The sequence below is a fragment of the Pseudopipra pipra genome, chromosome 12 (genome assembly GCF_036250125.1).
Source record: "Pseudopipra pipra isolate bDixPip1 chromosome 12, bDixPip1.hap1, whole genome shotgun sequence".
Taxonomy (NCBI): domain Eukaryota; kingdom Metazoa; phylum Chordata; class Aves; order Passeriformes; family Pipridae; genus Pseudopipra; species Pseudopipra pipra.
Window position 1 is genome coordinate 13,373,920 of NC_087560.1, and position 15,369 is coordinate 13,389,288.

Sequence of the window (15,369 nt, forward strand, 5' to 3'; positions counted from 1 at the left end):
TCCCGGGAGCATGGCTGTGGGCAGTGTGATGGCCCAGCTTCATGTGCAAGCTCTGGTTCCAAACATGTGCACCCAGAGGGACAGAGGGATGGCGAAAAGCTCGAGATAGTGTTTTTCCAGCCTGGCTCTTGGCAAACACCTTCCTGAGGTGACTAGGCTTGTAGGCAAGGAAATCCCTGACCTAGCCAGGGCGACGCCCAGTACCATGTGGCGGGGAAGCCAGGTGGGCAGCCACGGGTCCATCTTATGCTCGTGGCCCCCAGAGACATCCAGAGAAAACTGAGGGTCCGTGATGTGGGAGCATCGGTGACAGGGGTGACACGGGGTACCCACCCCACGAATGGCACACGTGCACTGCCACGTGCCAGGCACCAGCCCTCAGTGCTTGCACCTGCACAGATGCCAAATTAGCACCTTCCCTCCACGCAGAAATGAGAAAGTGTGTTTCCAGCACGCAGCCACAATCCCTCCTTGGTGCATGAGCAGCACCCATCCGCAGCCACAGGTTGGATGTGCCCTCCAAGGCCCTGGGCTCTGCCCTTCCTCAGGTGGCACGGACAAAGCCAGGGCAGAGCAGCAGGTAAAGGGAGGCACTGTCCGCCTGCATCAAGGGTGCAGAGAGGGGATGGGAGCCAAGAGAGACAAAAGAAATGGCTGAGCCCAGCCCCAAGCATCGAACACACCATTGCCAGGCAATTCCACAAAAATGCCCATTGATGGGATTTCATCCATAACCAAGCGGGAGGGTTTGCATGGCCTGCCTTCCAAGGCAGCTTCTTCGAATAGCAGGGATGTAATATCCCATTCTCCATCTGCCCCTGAGCCCAGGCGAGTTTGGCTTACCAGGTATCTGGTACAAACCCCCTTCACCTCATCCCTTGAGCCAAACGCGCTGCATGGTGGCCGAGTCTTAGGAAAAGATCAGAAATCGTGAGTTGGAGCACTCAATGCCACAGAGCATCATTTCCCCAAGGTGAAACCCACAAATTATATTTTCCATTTATCCCCCAACGGCACACACCGATTCTTCTGTTTCTGTCTCCCTCTGCCCATCCCCACCTCTGCCTGAAGAACAAAGACATCACGGCCCAGCTTCAGGAACCTCACCCACATTTGGCCTACGCTGCATCCCATTGCTCCACCAGGAGAGTCCCACTGAGAAGAGAAAGAGCTGGGAATGCTAGGACATTGTGGGCTCTCCTCTCAGCACAGCCCAAAGAGACACCTTCCCTTTGGGGTTTTGGCTACGCAGGGGAAAAGACCCATCCAAAGCCAACAGCTACATATATAGGGCAAAAGGCTAAGCCACAAAGGGAACCATGTGTAGCCAAAATCCATCCGTGGCCCAAGGATGGACCCTTATGGACCTTTTTTCCACCATAGCACATAAAAAAAAAAAAAAAAAAAAGATAGAAAGCAGAGACCTGTCAGTGGGCTGCCAGGGACTCTTTAAATGCAGTGGGTATGTCACAAGTAAGGGATTTGCTGGGGGGCTTTTTGCTGCCTCCTCGCCCTCCACCCTCCCCATGAGCTGGGGATTCTCATGCCACTGTCCCACATCACTCACTGCCACCTCCTTCATTAACTGAGGGGGTGCCACCTCCACATCTCCTCCAAACACCCGCAGGTTCACGTCAACAATGGGGGCAAAAGCGAAGAATTTAAGCACCAGAAAAAATTCAACTGCAGTTTCTCTCTCCCAGACACTAAAGGCCAAATCGCTCGGTCCCTGCCTCAATCCCCTTTGGGGACACTGCTCTGGGCTTAGTGAATCAAGTCCACAGCCTGAAAAAATATCTGAAAAATCAGCTCAGAACAGGCAATTTTGGGGAGAAAAAAAATATAGTAGAAGTCAAGGGTGGTTTCTGATCACCTGATTAAAGAGCAAGGTGAAAAAACTTGCATTGATCCTTTGTAAGAGTTCTCATGTAGACACGGATTGCCACACTTGCATTTTATTTCATGAAATTATATATATATATATATATATATGTATTTATATACACACACACAAAGACATTTATTATATGTGTGTATATTTTTTTTTCCTCAGATCCTCTTTTTATATTTTCACCTTTTGCAATTACAAAAGCCAAGGACAGATATACCTCCTGGGTTCTGCCAGTGCAGAAACACTCCCACCAAACAGATTTTCTCTAACACGCTGGTTGAATGATTCCTCCTGAATTATATTCATTAGGAATTTGAATGTTTCTTTCCTCCATCCCCCATCAAATCATTACTCCGGAATAAATGCATTCATCAACCACCTTGCTCAGTTCCCTCCTGCTTTGTTCAGTCTAGTTTTAAAGCATCTCCACTGAAACCGCTTGCACCTGACTCGATGCTGGCGTAGGAAAGGGGGAAAAAAATAAATAGGAGAAGAATTGAGCGCCACTCACAATATTGTGAAAATAATTGGAAAATTATTTCTTAAAAATAACCAACATAATAAAGGAGGGAAAGGACTACATTCCCTCCTCCCCACCTCCAATCTCTTCCACAATTTCTGGGATTGCATCGAGTATACATATTCCAGATGGGCTGGAGAGAAGGAGGATGGTTCTTAATGACACGTCTTTCGCTGCCTTTGGAATGAATGATTCATTCGGATCTTCCCGAGACTCGGTGCCACAGTTGAGTTACATTTCTAGAAAATCCGTATCTTTAATTCTGGCGCTGCGTGTGGGACCCAGCAAATCATGGAATTACTGCTGTAACTTCGGATTAGTAACGCTTTCTAAATGATAGTCTAATTCCAGGCCTTCATGCTTTTCAGCGTTCACACTCACACAGCCTTTTCCCTGGGAGGCTTCCTGCGGAATTAGTGCTGGCGTCTTCGTCTTTCTCTGCCCTTTTTAATTTCTCCAATGACTTCTCATTAGAATATATAATAACAGCTCCTCAGAACTTTTCTTTCTCCCGGTATAGCCAAATTCAGGCTGAGATCCTTTTTCCTTACTGTGGTTATGGCGGTGCTTTGCCGGCCCTGGAAGGGTGCACAGGCATATTTAGCTTTGCGGGCCTACGTGGCATCTGACGCCATTACCCCGTGCAAGTGAAGGTGGAAAACCTGCCTCCGAGGTGCGGGGGGGCTCCCACCTCTCGCCGTCCCTGCACGCCGGTGGGCACGGGTGGCTCGGCCCTGCTGTGCTACCTTCTCCCTCGGCAAGGGATGCCCACTGCGGAGAAAAGGATGGGGCAGGGTACCCGCGCTCCACCTCGCCGAGCAGCGGGAGCGCGGCAGCACCTTCCCAAGCCCTCCCCAGTCTCCCGCAGCATCTCCTGGGGGGCAGAGAGCCAGCAAACAGCCCACTGGTAACCACAGCCACGGGAAGATTTTTCTCTGCAGCCTTCCCGGAGCTGTCACGGCCCGCGAGGGTTGGCGGCAGCGCGGGGATCATCCCTGCGGGATGCGAACTGCCAGAGCCGGGCCAGGGGCTGGTGGCGATGCCTCCCGGCCTGCCCCAGGGTGCCGGGGGGCCCCGGGGGACCCCGGCCCCGGCCAGGGGCGCTCGCCCCACGCCAGCTGGGAAAACGTGCCGGGGAGGCTCGGCAGAGAGCGCGGTGCTTTCTGTCGCCATGGGAACGGAATGCAGATGTGCCAATTGCTTTTCTTTTCTTTTCTTTTTCCCTCCCCCCCCCCCCTTTTTTTTTTTATTATTTGCCAGACATTGTAATACACATTATGTTTCAACTTCTGGGGCTCTCAGCGAAGGTGAGGGAGGCTTTGTCCCTTGCCAAGCGCTGGGCTCCCAAAGAAGCCCCTGGGCCGGGTGGCTGCACGCCGGAGGAGTGCACCCAGCAGCGGGACTCCTTCCCTGGGCATATCCCTCCAGCTACGGACAAAAGCAACAGCCACTGCGCAAGAAAAGTGGTCACATTATCACCAACTTGACCTTCCAAAGGGAGGCCAGGATCAAATCCAAAGCCGAAAAAAAAAGAGAAGGAGAGAGAGAAGGGTAAATACCCAAAAGCTGCGGGTTTTCGAGGTCTAACCTGTAGGCTGGGATAGGGGGAGGATTTTTTTGGGGAGGGCGCTCGCTCTCTCTCCATCCTCCCAGAGTCGCGACACCCCGCAGCCGAGGAGTGAATTTCGAGGTGCGTTTAACCGACAGTTAAACCCCAGGTTTCTTTGGCAATGGAAGAATTGGCGCAGGGCTCGCCCCCCTGTCCCCGTCCCTCCCGCCTGCTGCCGCGGAGCCCCGGGCTGCCCGGAGCGGCCCGACGGGGAGGCCGCGGAGCCGCAGCCCTTACCTGGAGCCCCAAGGCGGCGAGTCGGGCCGTCTCTGCACCGCCGGTCCTGGTGCGGCCGCTTCCCCCGGGCGAGCAGGTCTGGAAGTCATTTCTACTTTCGGTTATCTAGCTTTATGATGGCTCCACAACACTCATACAGCTAGATAACCAAAGACAGAAACATCCCTCCGTCGGGGATGCCGGCCATCTGTCCGTCCGTCCGTCCGTCCGCTCCAGGATGCGGGCACGGCCGGGGCAGGGCGGCCGGGAGCTGCCACCGGGAACCACACACACATTAAAATAAAAAAAAAAAAATAAAAAAAAAAAAAAAAGAGAGAGAGAGAAAGAGAGAGAGAGAAAGATAAATACGAAGCGGAGAGAACGAGAAGCGGGGCAGAGCCACGGGGGCTCAGAGCCGAACCGCGCCGTACCGAGACAGGTCGGGCTGCGCTGAGCGGAGCCGAGCCAAGCCGAGCCAGGCAGGGTAGGGTAAGGCAAAGCAAGGCAGGGCAGGGTCGCGGGGGCCGATCCGAGCCCGTCGGTGCCCATCCCGCCGGCCCGGCCCGGCGAGCGCCACTCGCGCTCCCGCCCCGCTGCCCAACTTCTACTCCCCTCGCATGGTAATCGCCCCCTTTGGGAAGTGACGTCACGCCGCGCCCAGCCAATCCCCGGGCCCTCATTTAAATCAGCGCCCCCTTTCCCGCGCTTTCCAGGACGGGATGGGCTTTCCAGCGGCTCGGGGTGGGATGGGATGGGACGGGGCGGGCTCGGCACCGCTCGGCACGACACGGCACCGGGCGCGACCGGCCGCTCTCCTCCCGCCCGGCCTCTGCCGGGGGGCTGCGCCGAGGGTCGCTCTGCACCCCCCCGCCTCCTCCCGCCCCTACGTGCCCCCGCAGCAGCTCCGCAGGGCCGGCAGCGGAGCGGGAGAGGCGGGCAGCACCCACCCCTGCATGGCCCTGCACCCGCAACTAACTTCCCTCTCCCTGTCCTAGGCACTCCCCCCTCTCTCTTTCCTCTCTCCCCCTTTCAGGTCTCCCTCTCCCTTTCCCCTCTCTCTCTTTTTCTTCTTCCCTTCCCCTCTCCCATTTGCGCTCTCTCTTTCCCTGGCCTTTCCTTTCTCCCCACCTTTTCTCTTTCCATCCATTTTCTTTTCCTATTTCCGACCCCCTTACTTCTCCCTTTTCCCATTTTTCCCTCTCCTCGCCATGGTCCCCCCTCCCCTGCCCCCACGTTCAGCGCACCTCCCTCACACCTTCTCCTCCCCAAACAATGCCCTCCCCGTCCGGTCTCCGCACCTGGGGGCAGCCCGAAGGGCCCCTTTTCGCGCAGCCAAACGCGGGGCCCGCCCGTCCCGAGACGTGTCCCGGGGGCTGGGGACGCACCCGCGATCCCCCACCGATCCTCTCTGCTCCTCGTTTCCCCTCCGTTTTAATTATTTCCCCTCCACAGTCTGCTATTTCCCGCACAGATTCATAACGCGATACGCGTGTAGCGGCGAATTTGGCACGTACAAATAATAACAGCATCAATAATCAGACTAAAATGCCAGGAGGTAAATGTGATTATCTGGGGTGCTTAACTGACCTGCTCCATATTAAAAAAAAAAAAAAAAAATAAATTGTAACCATCGCTGCTTCTGAACATCGCCTTCCTTTAAATCCCAGACGAGAGTAAAATGTGACCTGCTACAAAACGAGGGATCCGCGAAACGAAGCGATCGCGGCGGGAGCAGCCGCGGCAGAGCGCTGCCTGCCGGTCCCGCCGGCTCCGGCTCCCGGCGAGCTCTGCTCGGGTTATTTATTTCTACCTCTCTTCGCCCTCCCCCTCCCCGCCATCCCCTTAAAAAAAAAAAAATAAAAATTAAATAAATAAAATCTACGATCTCAATCAGGCTAAAAGCTAAAGGACGAGGGCTGCCAGCCCTTCGCGAGCCGGTGTTGCTCCCGGCGCCCAGGCGAGCCCGGCCGCCCCTGCCCGGCTCCCGGGAACTGCAGGTTCCCTCCTGCCTCCTGCCTAACGAGAAACGGGCTCGGGGGTGCTCCGGCCGCCCCCACGGGGCTGGGGAAGGTGGGGAGAAATATTTCCTCCGTTCCCAACCCTTCACTGCCTTCCCCGCGGCCCGGAGGCGCTCGGGAGGGGGTTTGGCCGCGGTTTATTTTAATCTGCCCCGGAGACGGGGGGGAAAAATTGCCACGAATCGGATCTCCTTAATTTTCGGGCCTTGGATTTTCTCTTAATTTATCGGTTTTGCTGTTAGGGTGCTCGCTGTCGGTGTGCTCGCGGCTGGGGCGGGGGAAGGCGCTCATCCACCCCACCGCCTCCGAGGGCGGCCCGGGGGCGCAGGGACGGTACGAGCGGGCACGGGGCCCAGGGGCCGGCCTCGGTTTCCCCCCATGGAGGAGGCCCCCGTACTCACCGCGGTGGCGGGGAGCAGCTTGGGGCGCCGCCGGCAGCTTCTCCCGCTCCCGGGGCCGTTCTGGCTGCGATGAGGCCCCTCTCCAGCCCCGCCACCCCTGCGGCAGCGGCGAGGGGGCCCGGGAGGGCAGAGCCAGCCCTGCTAAGCCGCAGCTCTGCCCGGCTGCCGCCGTGCAAGGTCTCCCGCCCGCCGCGCCGAAACCCTGGGACGCCTTTCGCTCAGGCGAGGATGCTGCGGGTGAACCATCGCACCTCGCCGGGCTGCTCGGGGCTGGAGACGGGATCCCCTCTCTCTGCCGCTCAAAGGAGGTGATTTTCTTGGGAGAAATATATAGGATAATATTTTTTCCCTTATCCTTTCCGGCAATGCCTTGATCTGCTCGGAGCTCTCGCCTTGACCCTCTCCGTGCAGGCAGAGCCCCAGCACCTAGGAGAAAATACCTGGCACTTGGAGTATTTTGGTTCGTTTTAGGCTTTGGGTTTTGGGTTTGGGTTTTTTTGTTTGTTTGGGGGGTTTTGTTTGTTTTTGTTGGGGTTTTTTTGTGGGTTTTTTTGCTATTTTGTTGGGTTTAGGGTTTTTTTTGCAGAGGGGGAAGGCGAGGTTGGGACTCATTTTTGGTACAGTTTTAGCAGGATGCCTACAAAATGGCTCCTTGGCACAGGGCAAAGCACTAGCGAGCATCTTGGGGAGGAATCAGATAGGGCTGCCCGTGCTCCGGAGCTCCGGTGGCTGCAGCAGGCATCGACCGGAGCCAGTCCGCCTCCTGCCTCACCCGAGCCGCCCACCGGGGCCGCGGGACCGTCCTTCCTCTGCACGCACTCACGAGAGAAAACAACCCTCGCGGCCCGACGGGACGGGGAGGGGCGGCGGTGCCGGCGTGGCTCTGGCCATGGTGCTGCACCGGCCCCGGGGCCCCGCGGGCCTTCCGCGTCCACCCGCGAGCAGGACGGTCCCGCCGCCCGCTCCCTCCTCCCGTGACCCCGCGCCGGGCAAGGCAAGAGGCCCCGTCGGCCGCACCTCGGAAGAGCCCGGTCACCGGGCCGCCCCTGAATTATTTAACGTGATCGCCCAGTAAAGAGTCCGCTGCCTTCCCCTCTTCTACGTCCTGCACGTCTGACGTCACTTTTCTTTAATTAGGAGAAGTTATTTTTAGCCAACCTGGAGTAACCCCCCGCACCTCGCCGCCTCGAGCTGCATCTTCTCCTAATTGTTTTTTGGGGTTGTGCTTCTTTTTTTTTTTTTTTTTCTTTTCTCCCCACCATCGGGGCTTGGCAAAGAAGCGGCAGCTCCCGACGGGCGTGAGGGAAACGTGTCGTTTTGCTTAGCAATTAAAAGCCGCCTCTGAGCAAGCCCCGGCGCCGAAAAGGCAAAGCGGCGGCGTCTCACCCCCGGCTGCTCTTTTCTCTCCGGCCGTCGGGGCCGAGGCCCTGGCGGGGACTGTCCCGGACCCTCCTCACTCGGCGGGGCGAGGTGCTGCGCGGCCGGGGGCCGGGGGTGGAGGCACGTCGAGGGGATCCGGCCAGGTACGGGCTCTCAGGCCACCTGCACTGCTATGATTCGGGTTTCCTTAAGGCTGAGGCCTAAAATGCGTTTCACTTCCAGGGTGATACGGGAAAAAAAAAAGCAAAACAAAACACAAAAAACAAACAACAAACCCCAAGGAAATAATTATTCACGGGAAGGCAGGGAGCAGAAGGGAAGAATTAATGTGAGAAAAAAAATTTAAAAAGAAAACAAAAAAAAAGAAAGAAAAATAAAAAATAATAAACAGGGATGAAATAAAATAAAATGTATTTTTTTTAAAAAGCAAAGAAAAGGGATACAGCAAATGAAAAATGAAATAAATCCTCCAGCATCAGAAGCTGTACACGAGTAGCGGTAGCCACGCTGCTGCTCCTCGGCGGTAAATCCAAGCAGGGGAGCGGGACGCCCCTGTGCCCCCCTCCTCCCCCCGAAAAACAGGCCCAGCAGCAGTACCCGCTGCATCGGGAGGAAGAACTTCCCCGGGAACCCGAGATTTCTCCCACAGCCTAAAGCCTGAATGCCCAGGGAGGCTCGGCCTCATAAAAGCGTTTTATACGATGCAGCTTCTCCGGCCGGCGAACGGAGAGATTTGGGGGCAACTCGGCAGCACCCCGGCAGTGCTCGGCCCGGGCTCCCCTCCGCCCCGTCGGGACTCAGCCCGCCCCGGGCCCTGCTGTCGAGCTCCAATGTCCCGGGCAGACGGGGAGAGGCTGCCGGAGCAAACGCGTCTCCGGCAGCAAAAGGTCCCCCGTGTCTCCCACTCGTTCCCCGCGAAGGGTGAGCCGGGGCCACGGTGCGGCGCGGGGCGGTCCCGGTCCTGCGTGGTGCCGGCACCTGAAGGTGCCCAACTTTCCGGTGGGGACCGACCCAACTTCGTCTCCCCCCTCCCTTTCTCCCTGGCTCCCTCCTCCCCCTCCGGCAGCTGGTGTGTCCCCCCCGGAGCAAACGTCTCCCCTGGCGCCCTCCCGCCTCCCCGGGGCCGCCCCGCCGAAGCGGCGATGCCCGGCCGCGACACTCACTCTGCTGCCGTGCGGAGGGCAGGACGGCGGTTCCCGGGCGAAGCGGGTGGCGAGGCCATTCCCCTCCCCGGGGCGGGCGGAGGGGCGGGCAAGGCTGCTCCCGGCCGAGCGGTGTCCCCCGCAGCCCCCAGCCCCGGGCGCTGGTCGGCGGGGGTGGCGGAGGCAGCTCTGCCCGCGCTCCGTGTGTCTTCCCGGCTGCTGCCGGTGCCGGCTCTGGTCGCTGGCCGGGAGCTGCCGCCGCCGGCAGGCTCTGCCCGCACTGACGTCAGCCCGGCAGCCGCCTATTCACTCCAACCATGGCGGAGAGGAGGAGGAGGAGGGAGAGGGGGAGGGGAGGAGGCGGGGGGAGGGAGGGGGAGAGGAGGAGGACGGGAGGAAGGCGGCGGTGGCGGCGGGGGCTGGTGGCTGGCAGGCTCCGCCGAGCAGAAAGCGCAGCCCCTCCGCCTCACTCCTTAATTACCCGCCGAGGACGGGGCTGCCCGGGGGAGGGGGGCCGTGTACACCCTCCCTCCCCCCGGTGAGCCCCTCTGCCACCCACTCCCGCGGGGCTGCTGTGGCTTACCTGGCCGCCCCGCCGGGCACCCCACTCTGTCCCCGGCTCTGGGGTGCACTTCTCCGGAGGGAGAGCCAGGGCTGGACTCCCCCCCGCCGCCCGACCCCCCCTCGGCGGTGCCCCCTTCCCTTGACGAGCAGCCCCCAGTCACGGCGGACAGGGAAAGGGCTGCGGCCGCCCCTGCCCTTTGCTGCCCCGGGCACCTCCCAGGGCCCCGCGGCCACCTCCCCGGCCCCGCACCGCTGTCCAAATGCTGAACTGACCCGCGAGTGTCCGGCACGGCACGGCACAGCACGGCATGGCACGGCCCGCCTGCGGCCGTCGGGCAGAGCCAGGGCACGGGCTGTCTCCGGGCCGCAGCCCCGGCCCTGGAAAGGGGGTCCTTCCTGGAGTCTTTTCGGGCCCACCCGTGCCATGCCGTGCCAATGTTCTCCCCGACGGACAGGCCGAGCCCCGGAGCCCGGTTCTCCCCGACAGCCGCAGCGCAGCGGCCGCAGCGAGCTGGGACCGAGGCGAGGGCACGCAGGTACCGCCGGAGCGTCCCCACTCCGGCTCCCCTCCGCCTCTATCGTCCTCACCGCCTTTACAGAATCACACACACACTGCACCACCTGCAGCCTCTGCTGTAAGGCGAAAAAAGCCCTCCCCCCAAAAACACAACCACCCCCCCCCCCAATCCCTCCTGGCACACCTTTACTTCGCTTCCGACCTCTCCTCCTCTTCCTTCCTGCGTTTAACCTGGCTCCTATTTTTTATCTCCGATTCACTCCACCGATGCCCCGGAGCGGCTCTGGGGAGTCTCTCGCCACCCCGATGAATACACAGGGATCCCCAGACAGGTTTTCTATGTAGGAAAAAATAAACCGATCGAGCCCGAGAGATCTGCAACAGCCGAACATGCCGCGTCGCCTTTATATTCATGTATTTAAATTCCCCCGTTATTTTCCTTTTTGCATCTGCGAGTTGCCACGAAAGGAAATACAACCCCAAACGCCACCGCCAGCAGAAACTGTAGCTCGTTGCCAAATTCCGTCGTATTTTATTTTAAAAGCAATTAACACCATTAAAAAAAAAAAAAAAGAAAAAAGAAAAAAAAAGGAAAAAGAGAGGGGGGAAAAAGCGCGTCTTCGCCTCTTCCAAGAGAGTGTAAGAAATCCTTTTGCTCACCCAGAGTCGAAAACCTAATGGCATTGTCGTTAAACACGAAAAGGAGAATATTAAGAAATTGCAACACTCCTTCCCGAGCTCTCCCCCCCTCCCAGTTTATTTGCCCTAATAATTAATTCACAAGAGCTTAACTTCGGTGTAACCCCGGCGGTCTTTTCATTAAAAAATCCCCGCGTTTCCTATTGAATTAGCTCTGCTCCATTGTCGCTGAAATGAAGACGCCAAACCAACTTTTACCCTGAGCATTTTCTCACCAGCCCAAAGAAAAGTCTCTCTCCTTTTTCTTTTCTCCGATTTTTTCTTTCTTTCTCTCTCTCTCTTTTTTTTTTTTTTTTTTTTTTTTTTTTTTTTTTTTTTAATTCAAGCACCCAGGCGATGGACGTGTCCTGCAATTTAACTACTTTCAAATTCTTTGTTCGGGTCCCACCGGGGCTCTATTGTCACCCTATTGAGAGAGCTTATTGCCAAGTCAAGCCTGAGCGAATTGAGACACGCACGGGAGGAGCCCCGGGGGCTGGGAGCGGGCTCCGTGGGCTGCTCGGCCCGGGGGGACCCCGGCCCAGCCCCGAGGGAGCGGGCAGGGCGCTGGGCAGGGGCTGCCTGCAGCCCCCGGGCCGGGATAACCGGTACCAATCTCCACAGAAACCACAGCCACCAAAGCAGCCCGGGCCCCGCAGAGCTCGGCCCGTTGGCTGGGACGGAGCAGCCCCGGGGATGGGCATCCCCCGGGATCGAGTTCCTTTGAACCCTCAAAGCATCCCCCGCAGCAGCGCCTGGGCTGAGGTACCACCGCTGCGGGAGGGAGAGGGACTTACCTCGGATGCCTGTGGTGCCGCCAGCCTCCTTCCCTCGCTGGTTCTCCCTTGATCCCGAAAAGGACGGTCCTCCCCTATTCTCATCCCACCCCCGACCCCTCCACCTCGGAGCCGGCTCCCGCCCGTCTCCCGTCGCCCTCTTCGCCGCTCACTTTGGGAGCTCCGGGGCTCGCTGCCCGAGCAGGAAAAAAACGGGATATTGGGGGATGCTTTTCTTTTCCCTTTCGCTTCTCCCTCTCCCGATTTCCCCCCAGCCTGGAAAAGGGGGTGCGAGCTGGAATAGGGGGGTGCGAGCTGCACGGAAGGGTTATTTCAGGAGAAAAAAACTGAAAGAGCAGTGCTGGGCACGGATTCTCACGTAAGCCCGTACGTCACCTATAAAAATTGCCCGTTTCTCTCCCGTTTCTTGGCTCCGGGGGGGCAGCTGAGGTATCTCTGCCTGTGGAGGGAGGGGGTGAAACCCCGATAAAACCGGCACTCCGGTAAAAACGTCCTGCTCCAGCTGGGAGGGGAAGGCAGAGCCGGGGTTGCTGCAGGGCAGGGGCCGCTTCTTCGCATGCCCCTCTGTCCCGTGCTGATGTTTGACCGCCTCTTGTTCCCCCAAAACACCCACCTGGAGCCTTCCTCAACCTCTCGACGCCGGGGAGACATGGAGGTTTACGGGGTCCAACGCCGATCGCAAGTGAGGGCCGCGGCGGGGCGGGGGGAACACTGCGGCCGTCACATCCCCCTCCCCGCCGGGGTCCTCCTGTTGTGACCGACGGCCTCTCTACCATGTCCCGGGGGAAGAGGAAGCCCTTGACCCCTGGCCCCGGGGGCAACGGGGTTAAACAAAGTCCCACCGCCCCATTATCCGACCGACAGCATCGAGTTCCCGGCGGGGAGTGGGGTCTCCAAGAAGTGGGGGAGAAGTCGCATCTCCCACCTCCCGTCCCGACCCCGACGGGGCGCACCGGGACGGGGATGCTTCCCCGACAGACAGACAGAAAAACAAAAAGCCTAGGAAAGAAAAGAAAAAAAAAAAAAAGACTATACACACCACATTTCGACCTATGCATTGCAGCCATCTCTGCTGAAACGGTGGATTTTTGAGGTTATTTCGGGTTGTTTACGGCTGTGGTTTTTTTTAATACAGTGGTGCTATGCCTTTCCGAACCTCCCTCTCTGCTTGTACCCGGGTGAACCATAGGCAGCACTGGCCCGGTCCTGCCTGTGGACAATGCAGCGGAGCTCGTTGTCATCAACCCTCCCCAGGGCACTGCCGCGAGAAGCATTTCGAGGAGAATTAAATTTTTTTTATTTCCGCTTTGGAGAGAGGGGGAATTTTTGTGATGCAGCGGGCTTGGATTTTTTTTAATTTAATTTTTCGCGATCACGATAAAAATAAGTAGATAAAAGACCCCAGATAAGAGAAATCGGTGTTAATATAATGCAATCGAAGGGAGAACAAGTGCACCGAGGTCCTTCCCCAGAGCCACCCTGTAGCCGGGGGTTCCCAAACACTTCCTCGCTTCGTCCCAGGGCAGCTCATGGCTTTTCCCTCCTGACTAGAGCACCCGCAGCATTGGAGTATCCCTCTTGCCGGCTCTGCACCCCGTGCGCCCCCAAACTCCTGCCAAAGGACCGGGAAACCTTAAGTTCCCGGCATGGAGGTGGCCGAGGACAGGCATCCCCTGTGGGGCCGGCTCCTGCCAGGCTCAGGCAGCGGGTACCTTCCGCTGCCAGGTGAAACAGGGTGAAGCACAACCCCCCATCGAATCTCAGGCTGGGGGCCAGCAGGTACTTTGGGGTGCGCTGGGGGGCCGTGAAACGCATTCAAAGCCGCAGAACACAGGATCTCGCTGTGCATGTGTGTATGCGTTTCTCACATTCCACACCGCGCCCATGCTCGCTCTGCCTTTGCAGAGAACGGGGTGCTGCAGTTCCTCACCCTCCATCTCCCCCAATCCTGCACCCACAAGGAGAGGGTGATGTGAAGCTGGAGCACTGGGGAGGAGCCGCACTCCGGGTTTGGAGTTCCGCAGGGGCCGGGAGGGGCGAAGGGGAGGTCACAGTGCCCGGTGCCCCTGCCCGGTGCCCCGTGGGGAGCGCGGAGCGGGACGGGACCGGAGCGGTGTCCGCGCCCCGACGGCCCCGCGGGGACCGGCCCGGCCCGGCCCGGGCGGCACCGGCGGGGCCGCAGCGCCACCTGGCGGCTCGGCACGGCCCGGCACGGCCCGGCTCGGCTCGGTCTGGCCCGGCCCGGCACAGCGCCCGGCAATGCCAAGGCCGAGCTGCGCTCTGCCAGGAGCCACCTTCCCGGCCAGAACAGCTCCTGCGGGGCCCAGGGAGCCTGCACTCACCTGCTCTGACCTCGGCACCTCCTATTTCCCTTCCCTCGCAATCTGCACCCCTTTCCTTGCACCCTGAAATGCCTGCCCTGCACACTGCATCCCATTCCCTGCACTTGTAGCCTTTTCCCCAATACCTGCATCCCATCCCCTGTACCCTGCATCCATTCCCTACATCTTACATCCCATTCCTTGCACCCTATATCTCATTCCTTGCAGCCTGCATCCCTTGTTCTGCACTCCGCATCTCATTCCCTGCACTTGTGCCCTTTTCTGTGAACCCTACATCCCATTCCTTGCATCCCACATCCCATTTCTTGCACCCTGCAATCCCTGCCCAGCACCTATTACCTTTTTCCCAATCCCTGCATCCCATCCCCTATACCCTGCATCCATTCCCTACATCTTACATCCCATTCCTTGCAGCCTGTGGCCTTTTCCATGATTCAGGTATCCCATTCCCTGCACCCTAATCCCATTACCCGCACCTGTGGCCTTTCCCCTGAACTGTGCAACCCATACCCTGCATCCTAATCCCATTACCTGCACCTGTGGCCTTTCCTCTGAATTGTGCAACCCATCCCCTGCATCCTATTCCTCACACCATTCTTTGCACCCTACATCCCATTCCCTGCACACTACATCCCCTTCCCTGTGCCATACATCCATTCCCTGCACCCTACAGCCCATTACCCCACAGCCAGTGCTTGCCTCTCCAGAGACTGCTCCATCCCCAGTAGCCGAGATGTTCCCACGTACACCTCGTGCCCAGCTCTCACTTCTGGCTCCACAGACTCCGGTCCCCACGATGTTCCCAACCCACCGTGAGGCTCGGGGCTCTCAGGATGACAGGGACCAGGGCGGTGGGTGCTGATCCCATCACCCTGGGCGCGGGGCGGAGGAAATGGATGGAGCTCGTGTGTCCGCAGAACTCAGATGACAGGGTGCTCCACTCCCACCCCTGCCGAGGGCTGATACCTGGGGCCGCCCTGCCCGACTCGTGGTCCCAGCAGCCGCACCCCGCTTTTTCTGCGCTGCAGTTGAACACAGGAGCAAAACGCTGACCGGCGGGTGCAGTGACCCCGGTACCGGCGGCGCAGCAGCCGCGGGGCCACTGCACAGAGTGGAGGAACAAAAGAAGTGCGCCACTGCAGCGCTAGCTCACGACCGCGGCAGGACTCGAACCTGCAATCTTCTGATCCGAAGTCAGACGCCTTATCCATTAGGCCACGCGGCCGCCTCCACTCCCGCCTTCCCGCGTGCCCTACTCAACGAATCCCGGGCGGGCCGGGCCGGGAGCGGGAGG

The 15,369-nt window shown here is 58.8% G+C and overlaps 3 long non-coding RNA genes and 1 other non-coding gene across 7 annotated transcripts in view; 1 reads left to right on the top strand and 3 right to left on the bottom strand.

Annotated features, from left to right (window-relative positions):
• Nucleotides 1-9,428, bottom strand: part of LOC135420975 (uncharacterized) — a 40,317-nt gene extending 30,889 nt beyond the window's left edge. Inside the window, exons 1-3 of one of the 4 annotated variants that reach the window (XR_010433800.1) lie at nucleotides 4,668-4,784; nucleotides 4,258-4,507; nucleotides 2,489-3,182 (exon numbers count right to left, since the gene is read on the bottom strand). This is a non-coding gene — a long non-coding RNA (uncharacterized LOC135420975). Of the gene's footprint in view, nucleotides 1-2,488; nucleotides 3,183-4,257; nucleotides 4,508-4,667; nucleotides 4,842-9,198 lie in introns of those variants that run through there. The other 3 variants (XR_010433801.1, XR_010433799.1, XR_010433798.1) reach the window with 3 other exon arrangements.
• Nucleotides 4,886-6,126, top strand: LOC135420977 (uncharacterized). The gene is made up of 2 exons (XR_010433803.1): nucleotides 4,886-5,791; nucleotides 5,904-6,126. It is a non-coding gene; the product is annotated as an uncharacterized LOC135420977 (long non-coding RNA).
• Nucleotides 9,429-10,767: 1,339 nt separating the features above from the next.
• LOC135420978 (uncharacterized) lies at nucleotides 10,768-11,971 on the bottom strand. Its single transcript, XR_010433804.1, has 2 exons — nucleotides 11,734-11,971; nucleotides 10,768-10,932 (listed from the first exon to the last, which is right to left on the bottom strand). It is a non-coding gene; the product is annotated as an uncharacterized LOC135420978 (long non-coding RNA).
• Nucleotides 11,972-15,227: 3,256 nt separating this feature from the next.
• TRNAR-UCG (transfer RNA arginine (anticodon UCG)) lies at nucleotides 15,228-15,300 on the bottom strand. Its single transcript has one exon. It is a non-coding gene; the product is annotated as a tRNA-Arg (tRNA).
• Nucleotides 15,301-15,369: the final 69 nt, after the last annotated feature.